Source organism: Dipodomys ordii, unplaced genomic scaffold (genome assembly GCF_000151885.1).
Source record: "Dipodomys ordii isolate 6190 unplaced genomic scaffold, Dord_2.0 Scaffold28, whole genome shotgun sequence".
Lineage (NCBI taxonomy): Eukaryota > Metazoa > Chordata > Mammalia > Rodentia > Heteromyidae > Dipodomys > Dipodomys ordii.
In genome coordinates this window covers 5,541,838-5,556,466 of record NW_012267244.1, presented here as the reverse complement: position 1 = coordinate 5,556,466, position 14,629 = coordinate 5,541,838, and positions in this window count along the sequence as shown.

Below are 14,629 nucleotides of genomic sequence, written 5' to 3'. Positions count from 1 at the left end.
TCAAGAAAATGTGGTATATATACACAATGGAATTCTATGCCTCCATCAGAAAGAATGACATTGCCCCATTTGTTAGGAAATGGAAAGGCTTGGAAAAAAATATAATAAGTGAAGTAAGCCAAGCCCAAAGAAACATAGGTCCCATGATTTCCCTCATTTGCAATAGTCAGTATATGTATGAGTCAATCAGAAAAGGTCAGGTAATGTGATGTTAGGAAAATGAACCCTAAGATATCTATTTAAATGTTCTTTTTCTTTCATTCATTTGTTTCTAATGCATTTATATGATTATTTCTTTGTTGCTTTGTATGTCCCTTTCCACAGTATAACCCCTGCTTTCACTGTATTTGATGTCGGTATATTTTGTGGAGGGGAAAGGGAAAAGTAAGTGGTTTAAATAAGGATACAGGTGTACCCGTTGCAACAATGAGAAGTACAAGTTGTCATGTCAAAAACGAACTTTACAAGTTTGGTGGGGGAGTGGGGGGAGGTTTGGGTGAGGGGTAGGCTTGCAAGGGATGGGAAGGGGACACAAAGATGAGGCTACAATGCTTGATAATAAATGTACTCATTATCTTGCTCATGTAATTGTAACCCCTCTGTACATTTTTTTCACAATAAAAAAATAAATAAATAAGTTTGATGAAGGAAATACATATTCTATAGAAAGGAATCACATTGGTGAATAATTGTAAAGGGAATATTTTTATGCAGATGAATGGCATTGTTTTTAATCATTAGGACCATCATACAAAACTCTCCTGGGCCCACTTTTCTTTTTCTTGGAATCAGACAATGGCACAGAGATTATATCATGACCACATATTGTCAGTCTCCAGATATCTAGTTCTACTGGGATTCCCATAACATTGACTTTAAATGAATTTCTGAAGAGCAATGGCTGGGTAGCAATCAATGCTTTAAAAAATGGAACTCGTGCCCAGCAACAGTGGATCATGTCTGTAATCCTAGCTACTGAGGAGACTGAGATCTTATTATTGCATTTGGAAGCCAGCTCTGGCAGAAATGTCCCATGAGATTCTTGTGTGTTTGTGTGTGTGTGTGTGTGTGTGAGAGAGAGAGAGAGAGAGAGAGACAGACAGACAGACAGACAGACTTTTTTTACTGTCAAGGTGATATACAGTTACATAAATAAGGTAGTAAGTACATTTTTTTTTGGTTGGTCATGGGGCTTGAACTCTGGTCTTGGTCTGTCCATGGGCTCTTCAGCTAAAGGTGAGTGCTCTACCACTTGAGCCACAGCACCACTTCCGGTTTTCGAATGGTTTATTAGAGATGAGTCTCACAGACTTTCCTGCCCAGGCTGGCTTTGAACCGTGATACTCAGATCTCATCCTCCTGAGTAGCTAGGATTAAAGGTGTGAGCCACTGGCTCCAGGGTCAATAAGTACATTTCTTGTTCCCACCTCCCTCATTATTCTCCTACTTTCCTCCCCACCAGTCCCCCTACCCAAGTTGTACAGATCATTTCCAACATATTGTCTTGTGAATATAGCTGTTGCATTGGTTCCTCATTGTCCTTTGTCTCACCATCTCTCATTTCCAATTAACCACTCAAAGACTGAAACTGGAGCTGTGACTCAATGGTAGAGCACTATCCTTGAGCACGAAGAGGCTCAGAGACAGTTTCCAGGCCCCTGAGTTCAAGCCTCACAACTGACAAAAGGGAAAAAAGAAACTTGTTTTTTGTTACATACACAGTTTCAAATAGAACTAAGGTGCTTGAATTTTCTTAGCATACTTGCTTGGCTGGCTTTCAACTACTTTAGCCAAGTCTCTAGCCTGGCTCTTTTCTGGATATTTTAGAGAAGTTCTATGGTTTGGGTTTTTTGGCTTATTTTTTTGGTGGGTGGGAGGTGGTTTTCTGGGCTGTCCTTGAATTGATGTTCAGCATTTCAATCACCAGAATAGCTATTATAGATGTGAGCACTCTGCTAGCATGTGCTTTTGTTATAACCATATTTTAGTTTCCTGACAGTTGAGATTAATATTGATTTCTGAAACCTAAAAGGCAACCTGCCAGTGAATAAACATATGCATGCTTACCCCATCTTTTGCCAAATGTACATGTAATACCTTAGGTCAATTTCAAGCTTTTTAACTCAAAATGTACATAAATAATTTTGTAGTTTCCTTAAGGATAAAACAAAAGTTTCAGAGAGGAGTCTAGATGTTGTTTTTTGAAAGGAAGTTCCTGGAAATTGCCAGTAGAATTCACTTCAAAGAGACTAATTATAGAACTCCACACTAGAAATAAAGAAGCATGTTACAGTTGTTTCCATGTTACCTCTTAATCAAGGAAATTTAAACAGATGAAGTGAAACAGGTTTATTTTCTTTGCTAGAGTGATTGGAGTTTAGTGTAATGGGAAGAGAAACAGGTAAAAGCAAAGCCATTAGGAATAAATCAAGAGTCCTGTCTAAATAGCGCAAATAACTAATTGAAAATTGAACCACATCTAGAACATATTTAATCCAGCACCTTTCATGAGATATCATTAAACAGCCCAATGAAAATAGCACTTGGGAAAATTAGTAAGATGAAATTAATAGCAATACTTAGAATACTTAGTACAAGGTCTTACTTTTAAGTCATAGTCGCTACTCTAGTACAAAGAATACATAAAATAAAATGATATATGTGTAAAAAATTTTCATTCTAGAACCTTAATTTTTTTGAGGTTCAGATACAAATCTGATTATGAGAAGAAAGATTCTTACCTCTCTGAACACGTTCATTGGAAAGTAATAGATGAAAGTTGAAGAAAAGCCTAGTTTCATGCTTGTCTGCCTTCTACAGTTCAAGACTTCATAACAGTCGTATTTGGTGGATAGTAGCTCAAGTCAGATGCTTTTGGAGAGTGAATGTTAAAGACTTTTTTGTACTTGTGTGTATTAGGGTACCAGAAAATGAAGAAACATAGTTATAACTTCACAGTTCATTGCTCAATTCTGTATGAAGTATGGAATTGGAAAAATACAATTTGAGTCTAGGGAATTGTGGAAAAATAAAGATGATTAAAAGTAAACTTAGAGGTCTTCTCTCAAAAATGTACTTATAGCTTTGAAGGCTGTGCTATTTGTTACATATTCAGTTCTCACAACTGCAGCTGCACTCTTAATTCAAGAAAGAAAAAAATAATAACTGTCAATGTGATAGGCAGAATTAGAAAAACTAATATAATAGGAACTATAGTTGAAAAGAATCTTAGTCTTTAATTTTCTTAAGTAATATAATATATATATATATATATATCTCAATTCTTTTATAACATGGTATAAATAACTTCTTGTTATTTACAAAAGTCATTTTACTGGTGAGTATACAGAAGTGTCTGCTGATCTAGAATCACAGTACTATTGGTATTGACATGACTTATTTGCCTAAATCAAGAAAAAAAAAAGAGAGAAAGACGGGTGAGAGGAGAAGGGAAGAAAAGAGAAGACAGAGGAGAGGACGTATAGGGAAATAGAGGGAAAGTATTCATCGGAAGGAATTGTAGAAGTAGTTTTCTTCTTCTGTGGTGTTTTAAAAAGTCATTATTCTTTTAAAACTCATATCCCAAATAAGAATTTGCAAAACACAAACCAATGTATTAGTTTGACTTACGTTATATAAACAATAAGATGAATGTCTTTAACTTGTTTCATAATGAACAATTTTTTCTGTAACATTTACAAATTTTTGAATTTACAAAAGAAAGAACTTTCTAAATACTACTTATTAAAACATGATTTTGTATTCATTTAGTAATATAAGAGGATAAATTGAAATAGTACTTACAAAATCAATTAAACTAAGATTAGAATGAGCCCAATTCACTTTATTAAATATAATTTGTGTTTTGATTGGTAGCACTGGTAATTAAACTGAGGACTTTGAGTTTTCTTGACTAGCTTTTCTCAGCTTGTGCTCAATCATTTGGGCCTTGCATTCAGTCTAGGTTTTGTTGTGTGTGCATGCACATACAGGTTTGTTTGCGGATTCTGGGGCTTGAATTCATAGCCTGGATACTGTCTCAGCTTTTTTCTCAAGGCTGGCACTCCACCACTTGAGCCACAACTCCACTTATGGTTTTGAGGTTGATAATTGCAGGTAAGTCTCATGAACTTCCTGCCTGAGATGGTTTTGAACTTTGATCCGATAGCTCAGCATCTTGAGTAACTATAATCACGGATGTGAGGTCAAATGTCTCCAGTCTAGTTTTCGGTTGGTTATTTTGAAGATGGAGTCTAAAGCATTTGTCTGCCCAAGGTCATGCTGAACTATGATTTTTCTGGATCTAAGCCTCTTGAGTAACTAGGATTGAAGATGCAAAAATTTTTAACTGATGCTCAATGTGTCATTTTATTTTGAGGGACACCGAAAGAGACATATACCTTAGAATATTTAACAAAGATGTGACAATTTAATTTTGATAGATAATCATCTAGCAGACTTAAAGGAAGCCCTTGGTACAATATCTTGCTAAAGAAAATAAACCCAAAAAATGGAGGGACAAAAGGTGAACAAACCCATCAGTGAAGCTCACTAGATGCTATGTTGAAATGAACTATGGGCTCGAAAGGTGGCTCAGTGGTAGAGTGCTTGCCTTGAATGCATAAAGCCCTGGGTTCGATTTCTCAGTACCACATAAGCAGAAAAGAACAGAAGTGGCATTGTAGCTTAAATTGTAGAGTGCTATCTTTGAGCTAGAGAGCTGAGGGACAGTGCCCAGGCCCAGAGTTCAAGACCCACGAAAAGAAAAAGAAAATTAACTATACAACTTGATGAGAGGGGGCCAACAGAGGAGGAGGTTGGAAGGGGAAATATAGGAAGAAAAAATAAAGAGATACCTCTGCTCCTAAAAAAACTGTACTTAGCCGGGCGCCGGTGGCTCATGCCTGTAATCCTAGCTACTCAGGATGCTGAGATCTGAGGATCACAGTTCAAAGCCAGCCTGGGCAGGAAAGTCCGTGAAACTCTTATCTCCACTAAACCACCTTCTGGAAGTGGCGTAGTTGATCAAGTGGTAGAGCACTCGCCTTGAGCTGAAGAGCTGAGGGACAGAGCCCAGGCCCAGAGTTCAAGCCCCACGACCAACCAAAAATAAATAAATAAATAAGTGATAAAAACTGTACTTTTTACCTGACATAGAACTGCAATCCTTCTGTACAATTACAATAACAATAAAAATTCCAGGCAGAATGTGAAGTGTATATAATAATGCATACCTTAGAATTCAACAGAAGTCTAAATTTTAACACCAACATGGGAATGATATTCAAATTTCTAATTATAGCCTCACAAATATGGAGTTGCTATCTACACTTAGCACACGAATGAAAGGAAAATATTTGGCAATTGTGATCTCAGGGGAAAAAATCAACTATTTGGAGATAAAAAGCAAAATAAAACAGAAACATTGGAGTTAATTTAATTATTGATATAGATAAATTTAATTAACTTTATAAAAATCTATATAATATCTTTCAGGTAGGAAGCTTTACCATTCTGTGGAAAATCAAAGTAGGACATTTGGGTCATAATTAATTGTATCTTCTAACAATATAATTTCATGGCCAAATGATATTTATTTCAAGATTTTGGTTTTCCAAGGTATTTAGCAAATCATAATTATTTTCTTTCTCTACAGCAAATTTACATTCAAACATCTGAGTTTCCACCATCTCAAAACTTGTTTTTATTTAGTATTTGTGATCATCAAATTAATTCTACTTGTCAAAATAATTGATTTCAGTTACCTATTAATAGTCCTTGGGTAAGGCAATTATTTTTTCAACATGATCTCAACTTATTTCAACATAATACTATCAGTGACAAAAGTGCTAAAATGTTATGCAATAGAACTTCTGATGTAAGAGATAATTTTTAAATTGATATAAAATTTGAATATGTCAAAGCAGAAGTTTTATCTTTTTAAGCTAGAAAAAGTTTCTTTCTTATTTTTGGTCGGTTGTGGGGCCTGAACTCTGGTACTGGGCGCTGTCCCTCAGCTCTTCAGCTCAAGGCTAGGGCTCTACCACTTGAGCCAAGCACCACTTCCGGCTTTTTCTGCTTCTGTGGTGCTGAGGAAACGAACCCAGGGCCGCATTCATGCAAGGCAAGTGCTCTCCCACTGAGCCACCTTCCCAGCCCCGAGAAAAAGTTTCTTTATAAGTATCTTTCTTGTCCTCATGATAAGAATATATTTTTAGATAATATTCTGGATAATCCCTCTCTCTTCTAAGTAATGTAATTCTGTCTTTCTACTTGACAAATAAGCTGAATTATTTCTGATTTTCAAGAACTTGCCACCATATGTCAAATAATTTTCCTAATTATTTGTACTCTTGAAGAGATATTCAGTATATTTTTTATGAACTAGTTAAATGGGTTTATTTTTAGATTTTTAACTTTCATTTAAATTTAATATGAGTAACAGTTTTCACTTGGTCAGCAAGAGAAACTATACAATCAGCCACATAGGGACAAATATGACAGTTATTCATTTTTGAGGCAATTGCATTTCAGAGGTTAACAACAATCTCCCTATTGGATATTACAAAATTAAAGTGTTAGTACAATAGATTTTTTTCCCCTAAGATTTAGCCATGTGTTAAGTGAACCTTGTATGGAGTACATCTAGAAAAGTGTTGTTAATTTTAACTATTCATTACTTTTTTTTTGTTGTTATTGGTTGTGGGGTTTGAACTCTCGCCCTGGGTGCTGTCCCTCAACTCTTCAGCTCAAGGTTAGCACTCTACCACTTGAACCATAGTGCCACTTCCTGTTTTTTGAGTGGTTTATTGGAGATGACTCTCACTGGCTTTCCTGCCTGAGCTGGTTTTGAACTAGGATTATAGGATGAGCCACCAGCACCCAGCTCATTACATTATTATTATCAAAGATGAGAAGATATTTCTAACATGAGCAGTTTACATGCTATTCTAAAGAGAATTTTATCTTTGGTAATTATGTTTGAGTTACATACACTGATAATATAAAGGGAGTTTCATTGTGATTTTTCTGCACATGCACACAGACTGCAGTTTGAGCAAATTCATCTTCTCTGCCACAATCCCGTTCTTCCTTTTTCCAATTTCTATGCATTAGCTTTCAAGTGTATTTACTTAGATATGGAGCTATTAACAAAACATTTCCTACTTGTGATTGCAAAAATTTATCATTATCTATACTGCAAAAATCTACATTACTATATTTAAGAAGATATACAAAAATGTTGCCATTTAACAAAATTTGATAAATCTAGTTTCTTCCTTCTAATGCACACAAATACACAAAGCAAAGGAATGCATAAGATTTTCTTCATTTTTATAGCACTTGTGGTTTATTAGGTTATTACCACACTCATGGTAATAAATCAGAGAAAATATAAATGTATCTTTCTGTAAAATGATGAAGGAATCAGAGTAAATCTGCTTTATAATAAGGCTCCATTCTTAGTGAATAGTTTGGATGTTTTTAATTTCCTGAGAAACCTAAAAATATATACCTAAATTAGTTTTTTTTATTCAGAAAGAGTTGAATTTAATATTTATTGAATTACTAACTTACAAAATTCATATCCTAAATATTGATTCAGGCACTGAATCTATCCTTCAAGATTAAATCTAATAGAAAAGTCAGACACACTTTTTAAAAACTTGAACCCTAAGAGATCTACATGTATGGGCACATTTAATTGTCAGACAGACATGATTATTTATTTCCTGCAATCCATGAACCTATTAACTTACAACAGTTATTTTTGTCTCCTCTCATTACCAAGTAGAATTTATTTCTCCATTCCTCAGTCGAGCCTGCCCTGTGACACTGATGTCAGTGGGCGCATGCTTGGCTGATACGCCACTGAAGAATTGCTATTCCACCAGCCTGATCATAGGCCTTCTCTGCTCCTGCATGTCCTCTTAAACCTGGCTGTGCTGTCCTGTGCACATTCTAAGTCAGCTTTCTGAAAAAGGAGAAATAGAGAAAAGAATCAACTAATTCATGTTGGTAAAGCCATTTAGCCAAACATCACTTCACAGCAGAACCATGTGGGAACTGAGGTATGAAACAAAAGCACAACACAACTGTAACATCTTCAAGAGAAATAGAAATGCTATTGCTGTGAGCCAATAGATTTTGAAGGTAGGAACAGAGAGCTATTTTATTAACTAATAATATGGAATGGGTGTTCATCAATTTTTTGATAATATAGGAAGGATATTCTAATTTAATTTAGCATTTTTAAGCTGATATTTTAGCAATCTATTTTTTGGGTTTATATAGTTTTGTGGAATGATTGCCATAAAGTTTCAATGCAATATAGTAACTGTAAAAAATATCTGATCCATATCTCATTGTGGTCCTTCACAGCTGATAATTGACCTAAATCAACAATGCCTTGTGTTTGTCAGGTTATCTACTATGAATGTCTTCTTTTTGGCTTTCAGTATTGTATTAGAAGGAAGTCTTTACTAAAGGACAAAGAATTATACTACACTTCTTTAAGAAAAATACACATATAAGTTATTGGAAGTTCTTCTAAATTAGATGTTTGTCTTTCTTCCCACTTATTTTTGTTATTTATTTTTAGGACTACTTATGTTCATTTGTTTTTGTCCTTTCAAATAAAATTTAATTCAAAACTATTTATGTCATTACTTAAAGCATTGAAGGTTATTCCTAATGTTGTCTCCTCTCCTCCTTTGCATGTCCTCCTGAAGTGTGTGTGTTTGTGTGTGTGTGCGCGAGTAGGTGATACTACAAGATCTTCATGTATCATCTTGCATATTTTATAACTCAGTTTTAATGTTAATCATTTCTATAGGAAACCCTGATTACTTACATTACAGAATGATATCAAAAAGGCACTCTGATGTGAAAGGCATGCTTACTGGTTCCTGGATATCAATATCATAATTTAGGTAGGTAAGAAATATCTAAACACTATATCTCTATATAAGTGTCTGTATCTGCATTAGTAAAACATGAGTTGATGTTGATAAGTTATTATATTATCATATAAAAGATTCTCAACTTCTCTGCTTGCTACTTGCAAATTCAAATTCCAGTAGAAACCTATTTTTCACCATCAATTGATCTCTTCGTTGATTTCTAATTATATAAGTATATTTGTTCCTCATGTGAAATAAGTTTATATACTAAAAGGCAGAATTGGGTTACATGACAGTAAGGGCCCTTTATGTGAAACTTTTTAAAAATTTTTTATCATGAAAATACCGAACAGACAAGTTAAAATTACATGGGCAAGATAATGAGTACATTTCTTATCAAGCATTGTTGCCTCCTCCTTTGTTTCCCCTTCCTATCCCTTCCCATATCCTCCCCCCTCCCCCGCCAAAGTTGTAAAGTTCGTTTTTCTGACATATTGACTTGTACATCTCATTGTTGTATCCCTATTTAAACGATTTGTTCTTTCCCTTCCCCTCCACAAATTATACCAACATCAAATACAGTGAAAGCAGGGGTTATACCATGGGGGAGAGAAATACAAAATAACAAAGAAATCATCTTATAAATATGTTAGAAACAATGGCATTTGCAAATATCTTACATGTCCCTTTTAAAATGGAGAACCTGCCTGTGAGGGCCTTCTTGTGCCTCATAGCATTGTGGAAGTCATCTTACAGGTGAGAATATATGTGAGTGAAAAACGAGTCAAACCTGTTTTTAATGAGCTCCCACTCAGGATAGTTGCTTTTTTAAATTCATGAGAGCAGAGTTATCATCACTTAAAATTCCACCTTTCAACATTTTTGCACTGGGGCAGAAGTTCCAAACTATGATCTCTAGTAAAACATTCATCCACAGCAACATCTGAAAATCAGTAACCAGGCTTAGAAAGCTATTTCTATGCTTCTAAAACCTTTGGAGTGTGTGTGTGTGTGTGTGTGTGTGTGTGTGTGTGTGTGTGTGTGTGTGTGTGTGTGTATCTGTGTGCTGGTCATAGGGCTTGAAATCAGGGCCTTGCTCTGGCCCTCAGACTAAGCGCTTTCCCTGAGCTTTTTAGCTCCAGGCTAGCATTTTACCACTTGAGCTAGAGCTCCATTTCCAGATTATTTTTGTGTGTTCAATTAATTGGAAATAAGAATCTCATAGAGTTTCCTGCCTCAGGTCAGTTCTGAACCATGACCCTCAAATCTCAGCCTTCCAAGTACCTAAAATTCAAGCAAGAGCTACCAATGTCTGCTGCTTGCAAAATATTTATTAGCACATCCAACTCTTTTGCTCATAATTACTCTATTCCATTGATAGATTTTCATCTGTCTGTGGCCAACACCTTCACAAAATCTCTCTCCTCACATGAAATGATTTCAACAGCGTTTGTTTTCTGTCCATTTCCTATCTTGTCCTTCCCTCCCACCCCCCCTCTTGCTTCCATACTAAGGATTAAACATTGAACTCAGGGGCTCATTCTTGCTAGGCAAATGATCTATAACTTGAGCTTTGTCTTCATTCCTTTGAAAATGAACAATTCTGTTTAATACACACAAAAAATCCTCTTCTCAGTTCCTATATACCCTGACTATTTACCAATACACTATCTCTCAGATAATTTGAAATAGTGGGGCTGGGAAGGTGGCTCAGTGGTAGAGCACTTGCCTTGCATGCCTGAGGCCCTGGGTTTGATTCCTCAGCATCACATAAAAAAGAAGCCAGAAGTGGCGCTGTAGCTCAAGTGGTAGAGCGCTAGCCTTGAACTGAAGAGCTGAGGGACAGCGCCCAGGCCCCACAACCAGACCCCCAAAAAAATAAAACTTCAGAATTCAGATAATTTGAAATAGTGAACTCTAACTCATGTTTTCTATTATGCTCAGGTATATAACCACTACTGAAGGTTTAGTCATCACTATGTATGGGACCCCAAAGCACTTGTCACAGAGCTATATCAAAGATGATCCAAAAATTCTATTCCTGCACATTTATCCAAAAGATTAAAAAACAGGATACAGTAAAGCCATCAACACATGTCCATTGAGAAAATATTCTCCATAGCCAAGGTATGGAATCAGTGCAAATGTTCCTCTATGCCCTAATGGATCAAGAGAATATTACTCACAGAATGTTACGCAAGAGAATGTTACATAGTAGAGTGTTACTCATTCATTAGAATGATATTTTACCATTGGTAAAGAAATGAAAAGACCTAGAAATAGTTATATTACGTGAAGTCAGGCCTAGAGAGACAAAGAATGTATGTTTTCCTCTATATGTGAAAGATACCTTTAGCTTATAAACTTATAGGTAAATATGTTGGGTGCTATTTAAGGATATAAAAATATAAATGAAACACATGAGAGTCAAGGGATTTCTCAAATAGCATAATTTCTTAGAAAGGCACAAACCTCAACAAAATAAACATCAGGAACAGGTACTTGAAAGGGGTCGTGTGTGGAGGGGAAAGTGGTAGATGAATGAAGAAAAGTGGGGAAAAGATAGTCAAGAATTCAATATATCCTCTACAAAATTAAGAACAATGAGTGAAGGGTCAGGGTGGGAGATATGGTTAAGAATGCTTAAAGGGGGTGACATTGATCAAGACGTATTGTACTCATTACATGCTTTGTTAAATGAGGATAATATGAAGGATAATAACAAAAGAAAATATGACTTCCTGAATACATGAATGAATGATTGTAGTAACATTACTCTAAAATCTTGTTTACCTGGGGTGACCCAAAGTGCCCTGACCAGATCCCTGGCTGGAGAGGAATGGAACATATTGGAAAAGGGCAAAGGAACAAACTGTTTTCCTCACACCTTGTACAGCTACCTGGGAAAGGATCCTAGGACACAACCCAACCACTGCCCCCACAAACTACAACTCTCAACCCTCCCCCAAAACTCATGACAGCAGACAGCAATGTCCCATGGAGACAGATGCATTCAGGATGCACCTGGGGGGAAAAAAAACAAAAAACATCAGGACCCACCTATGAGCCAGCAAACTACAGCTCCCGATTCTCTCCCAAACTCCTATCAGTGGACAGTAATGCCCTAGGAGAGGCATGCAGCCAGAGAGACACCTGGGAAAACAACACCAGGACCTACACCTATATAGAAAAAAATTATGTGAATCATTACATTTGCCATCACATCTCCCAACCCAGCATCTCTGGTGGAAATAGCTGCATATAGTTCTACTAGCAATTAGAGTCAAAGTACAACTTAATCTAGGAATCTTCCTCTGAAAAGGTCCTAACTCGGGCACATTCCTATATAAACTTCAGTAGGGAACAGCCCTGATCCCTGACACACTGAGAAACTCTTTCCCTCTCTCTCTGTCTGTCTGCCTCTCTCAATTTCTCTTTCATCAATTTTAGAGACTCAGTTTAAAAAAATCTCCCAGTTGAATGCTCTGAGTCTACTGATGTGATGATTTGAGATATGCATTTATACAATTTAAACAATATATACACATATAATATACTACACTTCCTTATATCACATTTCTCTCTTCAAAATTAAGAGTTGTAATATGACAGGAGATAGCAATTACCTTAGGCTTTTTAGAGAAGGCAGCATTAGGGTTCAGGGAGCATAACCCAAATTCTCTTTATTACAATTATTCTTCAATATAAGGTGGTGGTGGTGGTGTTTTGGTTTTGTTTCATTGTAGTTTTTCTTTTTTCTATTGTCTTTTTCCTTTCTTTTTTATTTTCCTCACCTTCTCCTCCTTCTTTCCCCTTACTTATATCCTCCAGCACACTTATTCCCTTCTTTTCTCCTCTACATAAAATTATATATAGATATATTTATATATAACTACATAGTTATATATAACTCTTTGTCTTTGTATGTATTCCCATGCATAGATATATGTAATTGTATATAAATGTCATAATAACTATATAAATGTTATATATAGTTTTACATATTATTTTACATATATATTACTAACTTAATAATTTTTATATTTATTTATTTATTTATATCTTCCTGATAACTACAGTTGTGGAGATTCATTGTCATGAGCCTGAAATACTTCCAACAAAATTTCACACAGATATAAACAAGGTCACCTTGAAGAATCAGTCATATTTTGATTGAGATGTTTTCTAAAGCTGCAGGCTTCTACATTATCCCCTATGCTAAATGTTGCTGAAAACATTCTTACTAGTTCTAGTCATACATTACATATTCTTTAAACTAGGCATTTTCAAAGAAGTTTGCTAGATACATGAGTGAGTAAAAGTTTTGAAGAAATTGTTTAGTATCGAAAAGAGTTTTTTCCAGTCTAGTGAATGTTTCACAGATTGATTGTTTACTGCTGACTGCTACTCCAGAGTTTATGGACTGTTTGTTTATTTCGGGATGGTATGAACTTTTCTTGCAACAAAGCATCCTTGCAGAATGTCTCCTCAAGGAAAAATACATCAGTATCTCAGCTATGAATACTGAACGAGCTTCTGTGTTTCAAAATATATATTGTAGATTTTGTGACTACATTGCAGTAACAACACAGATACTTTTTGGGTACAATGGGGTGAAATCACACAAAAGAACTGTAAGTTAAAAATATCTCAAATCAGAAAATTCTTTATACACCTGATTCACTAACCAAATAATTTAGCAACAGTGCATATTTAAAATATGTACTGTTGACTTGAGTAATGGCCTTGATGTGTAAAGCTGCCACCTCAATGCATAGTAAGAGAATATTATGTCTTATTTTCAACCTAGCACAAAATAAAAATTTACACTACAAATGATAATATCCACAGAATATTTTTCACAGATTCGAAGATTGAAAACATTATGTCTAAAAGGTCATAAGCTTTATCAGCTGTTACATGTTTTGTCTTTGATATCTGAAAATATATTATTATAGAAATTTAACCATCAGCCAGACTCTGGAGGCTCACACATGGAATCCAAGATACTCAAGAGAATTGAGATCTGGAGGATTATAGTACAAGACCAGGGAGACAATTTCTCTGGATTATATTTCCAAAATAACCAGCAAAATGAAGGACTGAAAGTGTAGCTTAAGTTATAGAGCACTAGATGGGAAAGTAGAAATTCTGAGCAGAAACTTCAGTCACACAAAGAGAGAGAGGCACAATACAGATACACACACACACACACACACACACACACATATTGCCAGTTTCTTATCACTGATAAAGGGTATAATTTGATAATAACTTCACAGTATGAGTTATGGTATTTATGGACATTTTGTGAGCAGAAAATTTTCCTTTTGTGAATGCATATGACTGAATAAGTTGTCAATAAATCAGCAGAGAATTGTACAACTTGGCTACTCTGATGTAGAAATTGCCCTAACTCGAATGAAATTTTATGCTAAATTTTTATATCACATTACCATCATTTAAATGCTTTAAATACTATATTTTCTTTCCCCCCAGTGTAATGTTGAAAGATTTCATGGATATTTACTTAACTAAAAGGTGGGTGCCATGATCAATGAGTCACATTGCTATTGGTAAAAACATTCTTTGTGAAATACTCTCAACCCTTAAACTCTTTGCAACTCCTTCCTGAGGATTTTAGAGTAGCAAGCTCTTCCTATATACAATAGATCATCAGAGAAATAATAAAACCTGAACTATTAAAACCATGGGAAATGTTTTAA